Source organism: Hetaerina americana, unplaced genomic scaffold (assembly GCF_022747635.1).
Source record: "Hetaerina americana unplaced genomic scaffold, ioHetAmer1.1.p SCAF_8, whole genome shotgun sequence".
Taxonomy (NCBI): domain Eukaryota; kingdom Metazoa; phylum Arthropoda; class Insecta; order Odonata; family Calopterygidae; genus Hetaerina; species Hetaerina americana.
Genome location: NW_027287427.1, coordinates 78,386,560 through 78,404,054, shown reverse-complemented (window position 1 = coordinate 78,404,054; position 17,495 = coordinate 78,386,560).

Here is a 17,495-nt window from a genome sequence, read left to right as displayed (position 1 = left end):
CGGTATGTTGAAGACTGTTACTGAGAGAATATTGGTTATACGAGGTACGAGGAGGAAAGGAATAGGCATTTTGGAACGAATGAAGGGAGTAAGAAAGCATCTGGAGTTAAAATAATGGTCAATGGTAATGTGGGTTGCTATGTCATCTGTTATCACGTTAAGTGGGTCTTGTGTGATATTTAAAAAGCTACTTTGACCGGTTCACTACTGTCAATAATTTCTGTGTACGATCTATTACTTACCACAAAATAATGCGATACTCTGATTTAAAAATGATTCATATCGTAATGAGATCACCTAATACCGTAATGAGATGTACCTAGTCTCATATGCTTTGAATTGGGTCACTAGAACTTTTAGGGAAGAGAATCCCTCGAGGAAGACAGCATTCCGATATTCCAGAAGGGGTGGGGACCGCCAATATGAGCGCTCGCCCGTTGCCCATGAGCAAGATGTTTTTAGTCGAGGCTCCAGAAATCGTTCGTCGGTGACGTGCTTTGTAATCTGCATTTGTTCGATGCATGCCACGTGTTCCACCGTGACGGCTGTGGGGAGGGAGTGGATCAGGAGGAGCCCCTGCATTAAGCAGCCAGACTTTCTTTTAACGAAGAGAGGGAAGTGTGCGCGGGGCGGGACAATAAGATTAGCAATTCGTCCGGAGGAGCAGCGTGGGGTGAAGTGGAGGGGCGTGGCGTGTTGGGCGTGCAATGATCGGGGAGGCTTCGGTGAAAAGGGGGGGAGGGTGGATGCCAAGGTGCGGCGTAGGGAAGAGAGGCATTGGCCGCTGGCATGAGGCAGCGGCGGACGGTATAATTGCGCCTGGTGATAGCGTCGCTTTGCTGCGGAACTAGTAGCGGAAATGCCATCGCCTTCTCTGGGGCAGCTGAAAAACGGACGATGCAACCTTGACGCGCAAGAAAAACAAAGAGTTTTCGCATAACGGGCCAAAAAAAAGAGAGTCTAACTCGGTCGACGAAGAGTCCAACCTTGTCGAGAGGAATATTAAAATGGAAGGACCGACACCTCGGAATACATAATAATTGATCGCAACCACGTGCCCTTCTTGGAGAATCTTAAAATTCCTTCCAGGGAAAAATTACGCCCAAATGGGCAGGGTGAAATTTGGGTCATTAAGTGCACAGTAAAACTGCGTTGACCCTCTTTCAGCCTTCGCCGAAAAATTGATACATTTCGTTGAGACGTTCATCTTGGTGGCATGAATAATCGAAGGTATCTCTGCCCGTCCGCCCTCCACGTTTTAAAGCCAATTAGTTGGAGATAATGCGTTGATACGCAGCTGCATCATGAGATAGCTTGACTGAAAATATTCCGAAATTTTTATTCCGGAACTATAAAAAAATCCGATTTTTTCCATTTATTTCGGCAAAACAATTTGGGCCAGGCAAACATATTAATGGTATCATTGGAGTGACCCTAGTCCAAAGTATTATCCATTTGAGGGTAAAATGTTTTTTCACTCCATTTCACCGCCGTTTTAACTCTATTCCTGTACTAATTGTTACCTTTGGCAATGGAATGAAGGACATTTTTTATTGAAACTCACAGCTACAGTCAGTTCCAGGGAATAAAAAATTCATTGGCTAATTTTACTCGAGGGACGTAATTCAATATTTGAGAAAAATTGTCCGCTACCACTCCACTCATGAAATCGATTCACATGGTTTTTCAAGCAGATACTTGAAATTAGCGGAAGGTTTCACAATGTAGACCTGAAATACCAAATACATATATAATGGACATAAACTATTAATTTCGATAGAACATTTTTCATGGTGGAAATATTTCCCACATAATTTGAAATTAATATATTGTTGACTGAATTGGCTTAAGATGACTTTCATTTAATTTCTACTATAATTGCAAAAGTATTGTTTAACATAAACTAGACATATAAGTACAGTATAAATAATTATCCTGAGAAAAGATAAAAACTGAAGGAAGATAAATAAAAATTACGAAAATTAAAGTTTCCTATGAATGACTGGCGTGGCATCTATATCAACACTGTCAAGATGCCTCTATTGTGCTTTGCAGATGCTAACAGCTTTCATTAATAAATAATTTTACTATTTCTGTGGTTTTTCCAGCGAATATTCTTACTAAATGAACTCTTTCGAGATGAGCAATAATTTTACCATTTTGGACCATATTAATTTAGTGCTTATGGTATACAGCAATTTTTAACTAACTTTTCGGCAGTTCATACAATTTCTAAGTCTCATTAGGTGATGAGCAGACTGTTGTAGCTTTCTCTCATTACAGGACTTGAGGTAAATGAGAACACAGAAATAAATGAGAAAATAAAATAGAATAAATAAGAAATAAATGAGAAAATAAAATAGAATAAATAAGAAATATATAAGAAAATACAGAAATAAATGCAAATAAGCTAGCGTGTACTAGATTCAATTAATATCTAATTTACCTTACTTTAATATTAACCACTGAAGTTGGGCCGAATTGAAAATAAATCTTGCTTTCAGAAAGGTTTTCATCGACTGGAGTTGCTGGTAAACTTATTTTTGGGCTCCAATCTTAAGCAAAGAACCATGCACTTTTTGCTTAATACAGCCAAAATGTGGTTTGATGATCCTTTATTCGCCGAGGATTAAATGACCCCTCGGTTACTTAAGTGGAATGAGGGGCAAGGCGAAACGATGAATTTTGATTATTTTCCCATCGCAAGGTGCAGTAATTTTGGGGCTACCCTAGGCATGTTCAAATTTGTGATGCCCCATTATTGAGTGGCTCTCCGTGCTGCAGACACGACGGACACCCTGGGAGTGGTCGGTCCCCGGGGGGGGGGGGGAATTTGACGCCGAAACTTTAGGGCTGGTCGATTGGTCGAAACCAGAGGGCCGGATGCTCAACCGTGTTATCTCCTCGGTGGCTAAAAGTTCGGGCTATTCCGTACGTGGAAGAAACGAATGAGTCTTTAATGTCTGGGGTGTGGTTGCACGGGATACCTGAAGGAGTTGTAAAAAAAGCGAAAGGCGATGGGCGCGGGCCAAGTAGCCGCGGAGGCGAAACGCGTGCCTCGGGGTATACTCCCTCCCGACACGCATTCCTGACGTAGGACCATGATTTTTATTCCCGTGTCTGACACGATCGCCATACTGCCGGAGCCGAGCCTGTCTCCACTCCCTCTCTCTCCGTCGCTCTAAGATAGGGAGCATCATGATTGATACGCGCGCGACAAATATTCCCAGCGATCCGAGAACATGTTTTGACCGTGAGGCATGATTTGGAGAGACCTTTTTATTCACCTCATGCGTTTCTTTAGTCTCTGATAGCACCCCTCCACATTTTAAGCCAAAAACTTTTTCGAGGGAGACACTGGTCAGAGGTTTATGCTAAAACCGTTTCCCGCTCGTTTTCACTTAAAAAGTTACATTGATAAAGCCTCCTCTGCCCTGGTAATAAAAGGGACGTAAAATTTGTAACAATATTATGCGCGATCTTTGCCTTTGACGGTCGAGAAAACTCTTTTAAAGTGCTCTTGGATAACACACGCGGGAGCATTACCTATCGGGGAACGCACCTGTAGGGGAGGCGAGCGGTCGAACGATTGAGCTCTCACGGCAAGCCTATTAAATGTCGCTTAATTTTCAATCCTTAGTTTAGATACTCCATGTAGCGGTTAAATAGGAAAACTCTTTTTTCATTGTATTAACTTTTCATTAGAACATTATCTTTGCTGCTGAAGTAAGTTGGAAATAAAATAGAAATAAATATTTGGGGGAAAAACAAGGTTCATTTGGAATCGCAAGAAAATCCACCAATTAGATGCATTGTTATTTTGAACCTAGATCTCAGACTATGTTATTATCAGTTGGAGTCTTCTATCACAAATTAAAGTGGAACTAATGTAAAAATTCCAACGTTAAAGGGTAAATGAGTTAATGATTATGCAAAAAGATTAGTACCCATAGGTTCGGCCGAAACAATATCTGCGGGAATATCTTATATATAGTATATTTTGCGGCTAATCTGTAGTATGATGACAATAAAAATGCTCTGATTCAAATTTAGACACCCTTGCAAAAGTTCTGGTCGGAGTGCAAAATGTAAACAGATAAATGTAGATTTCAGGGTGGAAAAAACTTATTTAATTACCTAGGAACAAATTCACATCAATGAGAGCATTTAGTTGATTTGTGGCCTGAAATGTGAAGAAATGTTTCTCATTAAGATTAAACTCAATCTTCTTCTTATTTCACAACACCAAGTGGTCCTGAAAGACCCCTCCTAAATAATAAATCAGTTCTTCGTGAACGGAAGATTATTTCAAAAGAAGGTAGGCATATCCAAAAATAGAATAGCGGAACGTGTTAAAAAGTAAAAGAAAAATGATTAAAACATTAAAAAAGCCAATCAGTTAAAGAAGAAATGAATGTGTGTGACGGATAAATATACAAATTTTCATATATTAATTAACTCCTTTTGATAATTTTTAAAACATTTCCTTTATTAAGATTTGGTATAGGCGTTATGCATCGCCAATCAATTTATTTCCAGTTAAAATGGTTTGATAATTTGATAGGGAAGGAAGAAGGCTCTTAGTTTATGACGATGCCTACGCTACAGTGCTTAATAATGAATTATAAGTTAATGAGAGTAAGTGTGTGGTTAATTTGTGAATGGATGGAATGACGCCAAAATGGGTTGCATTACTCGAGCAAACTCTTATTAAATTTGGACGCTCAGATTCATGTCTTTTCCTGAAAAATTTACTCATGATTCTTAACTTCCGAGTCATGACCCCCAGCATCACTAAAAAAAGTTTGGATTCCTAAAACAAGATTTGATAAACTGATACTTTCAAAGGTTATATATATTGAACAAACACACACGTATTTTTATATGAAGTAACTCTATGTACCCTAATAAAGGTGGCTGGAACCATCGAAATATTGATGAGTTGTATTTTTTTTAATTCTTTACTATAATTGAGTGCAAGTATGCATAAAGAATAAGTGAACGCTATGAAAGTACTATCTATTCAATATATTTATGTATGTATATAAACATTCATGCATACCACACACACAAACACACACATATATATATATATATATATATATATATATATATATATATATATATATATATATATATATATATATATATATATATATATATAATATAAATATAACGATTGTACGGAAAAACTCACACGAGCGGCACAATAATGGCTAACACAATGTAACACAAATAGAATAGAATAGCAACATTTAAATGGACACTTACAGGGTAAATTGTTCGAGCTTTCGGCCCTCTTAGGGGCCTTCTTCAAGAGAGACCTTCTCTCATGAAGAAGGCCTCTGAGAGGGCCGAAAGCTCGAACAATTTACCGTGTGAGTGTCCTTTTAAATGTTGCTATTCTATTCTATTTGTGTTACATTGTGTCAGCCCATTATATATATATACATATATATATATATATATATATATATATATGTTTATATATATATGTAATCTTACTCTTTTTTAATTTCTTGAACTTGATACTAGACTACCGATGTGATGTTACTGAACACATGTTGTGAGTTTGACTTTTTCGAATTGTTTTATCTAAGCCCTAATCTTTTGCTATCCATATTTATTCCTAAGTCACTCATATTTAAAATCGAATAAATATAATTGTTTTCTCACTAAGTAGGACATTTAAATTCCAGATTTAAAATAAGAAGATTAATGATTACTTTTTTCTGTAAAGTTGGCAAAAAAACCACACATGAATTGAATTATTAAGCCACGAGCAACGTATTCCCTATAGTTTACAAAAATTAATAAGAAGATGCCCTTGAATATTTTAACGATAGGGGAAGAGGTTAGATGATGCTCCTTTTCACGTTAAAACGACAGACAAAGCACTGGGCTTTTGATAGATAAGAATCCCCTGACTTCAGGAAAATGTTTTTATAACGAGATTAACGAATTTCCGGGCAGCCTTTCAGGTCTTAGTATCAAAAGCAGCCGTAATTCTTATTTCGAAACGCTTCGAAAGTTTCCTCAAATCAAAGGAGAATCCTGCGAGTATGCTCGGCGTACCATTAGAGCATGAATGATTTATCGAGCCCTGACGGATTTGAATGAGTTATGGGGATGCGCTCATGACGCGAGGCGGCGGTAATTTGCATCGGGAACCAGCGACGGACGGCACCGTAATCCCCCCGATCGCTATTATCCGTGATGCGTTTCGACAAAGCGCCGTAACATCAAAAAGCAGGGAAGCGAACGGGCGGACCACGAAGCACTCACTCCACGCGAAGCGTCGGAAGGAAGGATTACGCTGGTAACTCGATACCCCCAAACAAATTCGGGGTTTTAAAAAGGGGTTCATTCCAGACTTTGAAAATCAGCATGATCTCCGGCAGCCCCGAAAAAAGTTCCACTACCGCAGTCTTCCTCCCTCCCTCCCGATCCCCTTCGCCCGCTCCCCCGCCCGGGGGAGTTGGTTGTTCCCCAAACGCGGTTCTTCCTCGTGGGATACTTCTCGACGAATGGTCCCCCGGATGGACCCCCACACCCGTGGCTCGCGCAAGGGGGTTGCGGGGTGGACTTAACGATGACGCCAAACGATTATGTCCGCCCGCCCGCATACGTGTTATGACGGGGGTTGAGAGGGGAAGGGCGACACCCCCCGTGGTATTCTAAGAGGGGAGTTTTGGCCGTTCCCAAGGGAGACACGCTAAAAGCGCAAGGATGAGGGAGGATAGTGGTGAAGGGGGGAGAAATATGAAAGGCGTGCATCAGGGTTTCCCACTTGAGCCACCATCATGTCCAAATTTTGATCTGAGGGGGAGGGGCAGAGGGGAGGGGAGCTTTAATGCTCTACCTCTCACAATGGGGGAAAATCCATTTTGAAATAAATATCATTAAATCTTAATTGACTGTTTCAATTAACCATCCTCAACAACATAGACCACAATGATTGGGAACCATCGAAAACCTATGATCTGTTGACTCTCCGCGATAATGATGATTTATCAACCAAAATAATTTTGAAATGTTTATAGCACCAGGAGTAGTGGTACTTATAGCTAGAAAACTAGGTATTGGTGTCAGAAGTTAGGAAAGTTATTATAGTTTCCCGTGGAAGGTAGTTGTGCACAGGCCATGAATCAGTAAAATAGCAGAATAGGAATCTAAATTCCAGGATTGGATATCTTGGGCTGAAGATTTTTTGAGAGCAAAATCTAGGAGAAAAATTTTAATTTAATTTTATCATGTGATAATCATTATCAATATTTCAATCCTGATAAGATTGACTCTAGTTCTCCATTCCTTCCTCATGAATGCCAACTCCATTGTACTCTGATAGCTCTTGAAATCCAGCATCCCCCTTTCACTTTCCCTACGTATTTTAGCCCCTGGCTTTTCTCGCTGCGCCTTCTCATTTATTGCCCTTCTCTAATGGTGCTAACCAATCCATTGTATCTCAACAATATGTCCAGGACATCTGGTTTTCTTTACCTCTTGGCGTGCTACATTTTCTTTTCCCCCAACTCTCCTGATTTAAATAGAAGAAGGGACCATTAGATCTCAACTTTGCCCAAATAAAGACCTCTATCTATCCATTCTGTGTACTAAGGTTATGAATAATTGAGTTTTCCGGCAAGAATTTACACTAATTTTGTCACAAAAACTAAATGCCGATTCGTACGGCACAGGAAACCGGTTAGAGCTGCGTCCAGACTCGTCATCAGAGGCGCCTAAATCATTCGATTTATGGTGAACGCCATCTTGAAGGGTGCCCAAACTCGTTAGGTAGCGAGAGGGTGCAAATTTAGGCACCTTATTTGGTCCCCGGATTCAGGACAAAATAAGTGCATCCCAATGTACGCCATATTGCTACCACATAATTTCAAGTGTCAGAAGAGAAACAATTAGCAGAAGAGTAATCACCATGGCGGGAGTGTATTATATACCTGTATGTTGGTCACAATGAATTTGGTTATTTCTTTGAGAGAGTACACTTTTACTCGTTGAGAAAAACGAAGGTTTTATTAGCACGAAGTGGGTAAGGCGGAGCTTTCCTTAGGAAAGAGAAATTTGACGTATTCCGCATCTTGTAGTTTAATTCTTGTACTAAATTTATTAAATGAAGTTATTGGATAAAGATATTGGAAATGTAGAGGTAAGAACATAATTCTTTGTTTGGTACTTCATTTCGTGATTTAGAACATCATCTTTGTCATTGTGTTTCTATCCATGCCTCGTTTGTGTGCTTGTTAATTCTTATTTTGGTATATGAACATTACACAAATTAATTTCTGAGCGCAGTGTTGTGTTTGGAGATGGTAAAAATTTAGTAATTCCCTCAATAATTGTGTGTCTGCATGAAACTAATTGGGTACTCAAAAAGTAGAATTTAAATTACCTGAAAAGTGGAAAAGATAGGTTTTGGAACCGACAGCAATTTGCCTATTGCATAACCTTGCATATGCAAAACCTATATGTTTGGATAGTAGGTTTGAAAAAATAGCCCAAGCTATTCATCTACTTCTCGAGGACAGATTTACCCTTAGCTTTTTCAACTTCTCGTTCACTTTTTCATATTAATTATATTCTCATTTGGGTACACTACGTACTTTTTAATTTGATAGCATACTCTCTATAAGAAAAAATCTTGAGGCAGTAGAAATGTGGACTACGTGAAACTGACAGAAACAAGCTGAGTAGAAAGAAAAAGTGTTGAAAGTGTTAGCAGAAGTGAAAGAAAAGCGATCGCTCTTGAGGACAATAGGACAAAAAAGAGAAATATTAATCGTAAAATGACTAAGGCATAAGCAATGCCTTAGGAACATTCATATTTGAAGGAATAGTTGTAGGGAAGACACGAACAGGACGTCCCACAACTGCTCTCTTCAAGAACATGGGAGCATTAGATTTGAGGATTATGAGGCTTAACTTACCAAATTTATATTCGGTGTATGTGAGAATTCACCTTACTTGTGCGTTCATTCACCTCCTAACGAAGCTATAGTGAATAGGAAATCGCACCTAATGGATTTGGGAATGGGTTGTCATTTGTGCTCTGGACCCTGGGGTCTGTAGCCCTTCGCTCGACCCCCTCGGTCACCACGCCCTTCCAAATCATTATGAGCCAAAACTTTGAGATCTTTACAGCCTCCTTCTAGAAAGTATTATGGGCGATGGTTAATGATAATGCAAACGCTCATTCCCTGCAAAATTGATTTTCCCCGGAGCTTGATTTTGTGATACATTTATTTGCCTATCAACACGTTTCGTGGAGTCTGGAGCTAAATAGATGTTTTCCGAGGTGGTGGGTCGTATTAGGATAAGTGGTAAATTTATGAATCAACTTATTTGTGTATTTGAATTTCTTTATTATATAGGTGCATCACAAGTTCCTAAAAAATGATATTTTAGTAAAATTCAACAAAAATTCAAGTTTCCTGATTTGTTCAATAGCAAAAAGCTATCTCGCGTAATTTAAAATATCATTTCATTTTAAAAAGCCAGCATCAGATGTCGAGGTCACGCATGTTGCTTAGTGTCTTTCACCGCTGATTTAATTTATGTTTTAATTCCGATTCTAGGTTTTATGTCTTCATTATTTCCCGCCCAAAAGACATTGATCTCATCTTCAGGCCAGAGTTCGGAAATTGAGACTTAAACTGTCTCTAACATAAGCATGGAGGCAATGGAACTGAGAAGTTTTTGTGATATCCAGAAAATTTTGAAACAATTGTTTATTTTCAAGCATATTTTCAACCAATGAAAATCATTTAATTTGATATTAAATAAATGAATTGATAATATGGATCAGATTGGGACGAAGAAAAATATGTTGGTTGATCGGCTAAAAAGACAATTGCTTGAACTTTATTTCGTTGATCATAATTCTGGATTCTCGACCGCTCATTGGTCAGTTTCAGACGAGCAACATCTTCAGGTTGGCTACCATGGAAGATAATATTCTTTAATATTGGCGAAGTACGTTACACAAAATTTGTTCCCTTAAAGAGGAAATCCGAAACTTATACTATCTGAAAAATTCAAAGAAACTGTGAGAGATCCCGTAACAGCAACTTTTAACGGAATCGTCCCGTAATGCGCATTACAATTCAATTATTATAAAGTCTAAAGTCGTTCACCCTGACTGGGTTTAGAACCCGGACCCCTTGAATTCCGGCCCACTGCTTCAGCCAATGAGCCACCGAGGAGTATCGAAGAGGAGTGTCGAAGAGTAAGAGAGGTAGCTTAATTGGATGGAGCAGTAGGCCGGTCATCGAGGGACCCGTGTTTGAATCGCGGTCACGACGAATGGTTTTTATACTTAAAAATTGTTGCATTTATGTTATCTGGTTTCAATTTTATGCTGGCTTGGTCGGATCTAGACTTAGATTTGTTTTGGTCTCGACCAACTGGGGTAGGCCGGGCCAGTCACTCATGTCCGCTCATTATACGTGTATAATCGTTTCTTTAAACAAATATACAGAAATGTTGTTTTCTTAAATATTATTAATGGTATTAGCTCGCTTTACGAAATGTGACCATTATGTATTTCTATTGTTTCCAGTTAGTTATAAATGGATTAACTTCCTCAATCGTTCTTGTCAGATCTTTTGGTCCTATTGATCGTCCATTCCAGCTCCATAATTCATTATCATCACCATACTATATTTCCAATTTTTCCCAATATTGCATGGTATTTTAACTTGCGCCGTACTACAGATGGAAAATAAGATTCGTATATTCTTGCTGAATTACCGCTAAATACTTTTTCGTAAACGGATAAACTTGGAAATAAACCTGCTTAAATTCATTGAAGGCCTTCGCAGCTAGCATGGTAGCGACATTTTACCGCATCCCGAACACACTATGTAGCTTAAGCCTTTCGGCAATCCCCTGCTACATTGAAGTGCTCCCATCCACATCTCGACAGCAGTCAGAAACACTTCTCCAAAAACCCTCGTCCCACTCATCCACTTGACTGCCTGCCCCTCCCTTCTCTTCGCACACTTTTGGCTATAACTGGTCGCCATTACCCCCTTCTCCCGCCGCGGCCGCTCCCTTTTCCTTATCTACACACTACTCTTACCCTCTCACCACTCCCTAACCCCTTTTTTCCATTTCAAGTGGTGAGACGTGAATGGCAGGCTAGTCAGACATCCAAAATACTTCCATTCCTGTCGTGCTCTGGTCCCTGGGTTTGTACTTCCAGAACTATAATTAACAATTCACAATAGTTTATGAATAAATATACTAACTTATTACCGAACTATAGCTGTCAGGTAGACCTGCTAGGAATAAATTGTGTCAGGCAACTTAATAGGTTGGGGATAAGAATTTTGTTGATTTAAACGAGCCCTGGACAAATGCTACGTAAGTTTCGTCGCGGATTTCGTCCAGCCTAAATCCCTGTTTTTCGTGCATTATTTAAATCTTTAATTGTTCCTATATTTTACCTGACTTAATGCTACTCGGAATTCTATTCTCTCCGAAGAGAGAACTCCTCCGCTTCCTTAGTGTTCTCCCTTCTAACATCCCGCAACCTCAACACATATCCCCAACATAATTTTTTCTGCTTTCTAATTTCACCGAGAAAATTCCTATTTCTCCAGCCAAATTTAAAGTTTCGCTGTTGGTCTTTCTCTCTCTCTAATTTTTTTATCCATTATTCTTTATTCCAAAGCCTACCATTTACGCTAATCCTCGTCATAGATCGCGTTTCGTAACCTCACCCTGAAACATAGCTACTTATTCTTTACTTGAAAAGCCACGATTTTATGAAAAGTATTTATTAAATTTTTCCATGGGAAAGTACGATAGAAACAGAATTCATAAAGACGTGGACGTAGTTTGTAAAAAATACAGATAAATCCATGGTCCCAATATATCAGCTAAGAATTACTGATGTTATCACTTCATTATATACAAACTGGGAATAAATGAACCAAGAGCTGGAATTTCAGGTCCTTATTGATCGATAAAAATCATTCCAGTTTTATATTCAAAATATTCATGACAAACTTTAGGTGAAAATGAATGCGATATACGAAAAGTGAAGAGTCAGGCGTGATGTTGTGGAATCGAGACATGATAAAAACTTCGCTGCAATTTTCCACAGTTAAAAACTGTGGAACCTGTGTTTTAACTGTGGAAAATTGCAATGAAGTTTTTATTATGAATGCGATATAATGATAAATACTAATTTAACTCCACCGCATGCAAAGAAGAAAAATGTCTTTTATCGTAAAGTTCTTTTAACCTTAGAAATTGTGTGCAATATATGGTTGTTTGCCACAGATTGATAAACTAGATATGTATTTAATTCTTTCACTAAGAATGTAGCATGTTATGTGAAAGTAATCACCTTCCTAAAATAAATTAAGTCATGGAAAATCATTTCACCATGACAACAAATATTATCTTAGAAAGATATATTGGTTTTTAATTAGAACGGTACTCGTAAAATTCCATTCAGTGCCGATTAGCCACAAGGGGCAATGAGTGCTCACCGAGTACGGAATTGAGTGAAAAGTATTTATCTTTGGCGAAAGCCTTCTCCGCTGTTCATGCTTTTTGTTTCTAAATCCTATTTTTGCCTTCTGACTGTTACCGTCTATAAGGGTATTCATCCATTCAGTGACGATTTTTTTCGTCTACATATCCGGATAGCCCGTCATAAGACCCATTTTTGGTTTGGAAAAGGAATTTTCAAACTGACCACATGTCCCTCACAGACGATCCAAGATGTGGGAGAACATCAATGACGCACGATGCTGCCATATTGAAGGAAGTGGAGGAGTTAATCCTAATTGACCGAAGAGCACCCATCCAAATGATAATGAATGAGTCTGATCTAAGCTGCGGCAGTGCGTGGTAAATTATTCACGAAAAATTGCATATGTTAAAGTTGTCAGCTCGGTGTGTACCAAATCTTCTGACTCCTTTTCAGAAGCAAACACGGCGCGACCGGCAATCAAAATGTGCGTGACTTTGAAATTTTGCCCCATTCGCCCTACTCTCGCCCCAATCAGCTTTTTTTTTATTCCCAGAACACAAGCACCTTTCGGGGTCGGAGATTTAACATTCAAGAGGCAGGAGAATGGTTATCGACGCAGTCTGCTGACTTCTACAATGACAATCTTCAAAAAGTTCAAGTAATGCTGTGAGAAAAATATAACTTTGGATGGCGAATATGTAGTCTTAAGGATAACAAATTAAAATTAAGTTTCTTTTTCAATTGTTTTAGTAATAATTAAAAGTTTACGATAACCCCTTATGAGACTTTAATACTGCTCCAGAGATGTGATGAGTCTCCCAACGAAATGGAACTAAGGTGGAATTTCCAGAAAAACACATCAAATTGCACGCATGGGCTATTATTTCGAGAAGTACCCGCCGCTGCGAGTTTCACCGAAGGTAATTTCACCCATCGGGAACTGGAAACGCATCCGCCCATGGTCAACACGATTCGACATGGGTCCAAGCGCCCACTTGCCTGCTCAAAAGCCGAGCAATGAATGTCCCACGGTCTTTACATATTATTACATGGTGACTGGATATTTACGTCATGTTATAACAAGTTATAAATAGTATAAGCAAATTCAATGAACCTACATATTATTTTCAATAAATAGATACATTTTGAATTAATTTAAGAACACGCACGTCAATCACAGTACGAGTATAATGCGGTTTCGAGTTTTTTCGAACTTAAATCTTTCATAAAAAGCGAAGAAAATGTGTACGCCACCAAGTCGCAGCCGCATCGTTTCGTCCGAGGAAGTCCAATATTTTTCCCTGCATTCTTTTCCTGAAGAATCTTCCTTCAATTCTCGTATCTTTTTTTCAGATTTCAGCGCCATCGTAGAATATGGGTGTATATGTTTAGATAGCATCCGGCAGTTAGTAGATGCATTTGGCTTGGAGCGAGTGAGGGGTAAATTTTTCTGTCGGAAATCTGTACCTAATCGGATTATCTCAAAGAATTTATACCTATTTTGTAGACCAAAACTTCCTAAATAATGATATAAATAATCACCTTGATCTGTCTTCAGATTGATCAGTGGACTTAGCGGCGATTTCGAAGGTCATGCTTTGGAATCCCGTAATACATTGTTTTTAAATAACATATTCTCGTTATGTTTGTTAATGCTTGACACTAACATACCAGTTGATTATTACAAAAATGTTCACCACTAAAATATGTTTGTTAGCATGTATCTTTTCTTATTGCAATTGAGTTTATGCATAGAGTTTTACCTTTCTAGAATTGATGTAATCTATTTTTGTGTCTAGCGACACTTCAATACTCGTAGCACTGTTATACTTGAATATGTATTGAATTATTTTTTGGGTAGGTATACCGGTAAATCTGTGTCAGTACTCCCTCCAAGTGTAAATTATATGAAAATTGTTCATCATTACAATCATTACAGTTCATGAATTTTTTCTTTGGAATCCTAATTTTTATTGGAAATTCTTCGGAGATTTATGAAAAGAAGAGCCTGTTTTGTGTAATGGCATTTAGAAGTCGATTATTAACTGGAGCAATGCTACTCATATTCTTTGTGCATACTTCATTTGTATAATGTTTAAATAATATACCTCAGTTAAGAAAAAAATATTTATTATTAAACAGATTTTCAGAGACATATCTCTATCGGATTTGGATATGCAAATAGTTAAGGTGTATGACCGTTAATAAAAACAAAACTCCATACTTTCAAAGCTCAAACTTAAACCTTAATTTACAAATAATTTGTATATATCTGAGGAAAATAGAGTGGGTCGCGGTAGTCCAGGGATAGAGCGTTGGACTACTCACCGAAGGGCCCGGGTTTGATTCCCGGCAAGGCACTCAAGGCACGTACAGCTCCACCCAAGCTATGTGATTTTTCGGGTACCGGGTCTTCCTGGGAAACCATAATTCGGCCCAGGGAATCGAACTGGCCCCCCTACCCTGATGTGTGAATTTCCCACGCCGTCGGGCTTAGTACTGGGTGAACTTTACCAACACCTACCAAACCGACCTTAGGGTTGATTACTGTGATTGTATTTAGAAAAATAGAGTGAGTAGGTGATGAATATCTGATGCGAATTTCACTTCGTTCCGGAAAAATTGAAGAATGGCATTTCTAGGAAGTATTTTTGCAATTTCCGCAAGTTATGGCAAGTTTAATGTCAAAATGGTTAATTGTTAATACAGTGAAACAACCAGACGAAAAAATAATCCCCAGCGATAACTATTTAGGATCGTTCATCTTTCTTTTTTGCCCATTTCCGCCGAGGAGCCCGGGGGCGCTTTGCCGTTCCCTTCCCCTTCCCAGGGCCCTGCGCGTGTGTCAACGGACACTCCAGAGTGGCACCGACTGCTGTCATCTCCCGTCATGTGCGGCGCTGCCGATGACGATCGCGCCTGGAGGCCCTAGGCCTCTCTCGTCGCCGTCACCACAGACGAGTGCTGCCCTGGAAGATTAAACAGACCACTCTCTCTCACTCCTCAAGTTGGCTCCGCTCTATGGGAGTGGCGTGCCTTCGGAGAGCATAGGAAAAAGAGGAGGGCGGATAAGAGGCGGAGGAACGATGGAGATCTTGTCACGAGTACTGCAAATGTTGATGCCTTGTGCTGTATGTATATGCCTAGTAGTCTCCATGGATTCGTGAGAGTTTTTTACTGAAAATTCGTGAAACAATCAAACGCATTCCAAAGTTAGCTCCGCCTCTCGACAAGGTACCTGTGTAATGTTAAACATAATCCCCTTTTGCTCATTATCATGGACATGGTTTGCTTTGTCTTGCGATTCACTAACTGAGGACGAAGAATCCTTTTACTGATGATTATAACTACAATCAAAAGGAATCTCCAGCTCGGTTAATGATACATTTTTAATTTACCACACATCCTATTACTAATGAATGTGGGATGTATAAATAATAATTGCTTTCGAATAAAAAAATATTAACTTTTATTAAATACTGATAATATTAAAAGCCGAGATTAAACATGTTTTTAAGCATAAATTTACAAACAGAGGAGAGGCCATTAATTTAATCTCCATACGCCAGGAACGCGGTCGAAAAGGCTAAATTGAAATTGAAGGGAAGCACACAGAAATATATAATGAGGAATTTAAATCCGTGCTTACTAAGAGACTCGGATGGAAACCATCACAAGTAAAAATAATTAGTTAAAAAGTAGACCTCAAAATGGAATCATTTGAACACTCATTGAACCATCCTGAGAACCAATTGCACCATCTATATAAATGGAAATTGTGTTAAGGAAAATCCAGGCAATTTATTGCCAAATTTGACATTTTTACTTGGAAAGAGCAACCAGAACTTATTGCGCTCAATAGGGTGAATATGGAGTGCAATTTAAATTTGGCAAAAAAGTTATTCATGTATATGATCTTCGTTCATGATTTTTTTAGTGTAGTGCAAATTAATCCATGCCTTGAAGAACCGTCTCAAAGTTGTGACATCACTTCAGCCGTTTGGCGATTTTTAGGAAGGGAAAACTTAAGTGACCTTGAAAAGAAAGTGTCTGAAAAATGATTCAAGAGGAAAACGCTAGATGGAAATACTTCTTTATGTTTTTTTTATAAATTGTCCCTGTATCTAATTCCTATCACAGCAGAGCACTGTGGTAAATGGGAATGAAACAGCAAGTATCCTGAAAATTAAATATAAATACTTACATCTACATCAATACCCTGCAAGCCACCAAAAAGGTGTGTGGCAGGGGGTGCAGCACCAAGAGAGTTAGAAAGTTTTAACGGCGCATATTGTGAAAAATCTAAAAGGTTACTTGGATTTTTAAAGTACAAAGTTAATAATTACTGAAGAACATATATGAGAGAAGCGGTTTCATGAAAAGTTGCTAGAAAGAGGAGAGCAAATTAAATTGGCCCGTCTGAGTTCTCCCATGATGGTCTAGTGTCCGTTACTCAAAGCTTCATGTCGAGTTTCAAGCCCACCGAAAACAGTCATAAAGGCGTAATAAAACTTTTAAATCTGCTCTTTGTGTAATCCAGGCAAGTAATAAGTGCTGCGACATTTTTTACTCCAAGTAAGCTGCGTATTTTATAATTAAATGGACTTGAAAACTGACTAGTAGCTTTGATAAACTGGCTTTTGGTACCCTAAAATTCGAATAAATAGGCTAAAGGTTGGGACCTTCAAAGTAACCAGAATTCGAACCCGCACCCTAGGCTAAGAACGCAATCCCCGATTGGCTGCCACGGACCATTATCGATGAGAGACCCTTTCATTTACCACTCTTTAATTCACAGCCCAGTTCCGCCAAAGTGGCGCAAGGATCACGACTTCTCCCGGTGCTCGCCACACTCGACCCCCTCTCCCACCCCCTACCGGGACGTCTTTCACCCCCATTTGTTTACCTTCCGCTAGTATTTTGTTTTTCTTCTCCTTCCCCCACCCGCGGCTCCCTCGAAAGCCTCCCCCCTTCACTTCACCCTTTTATTTTT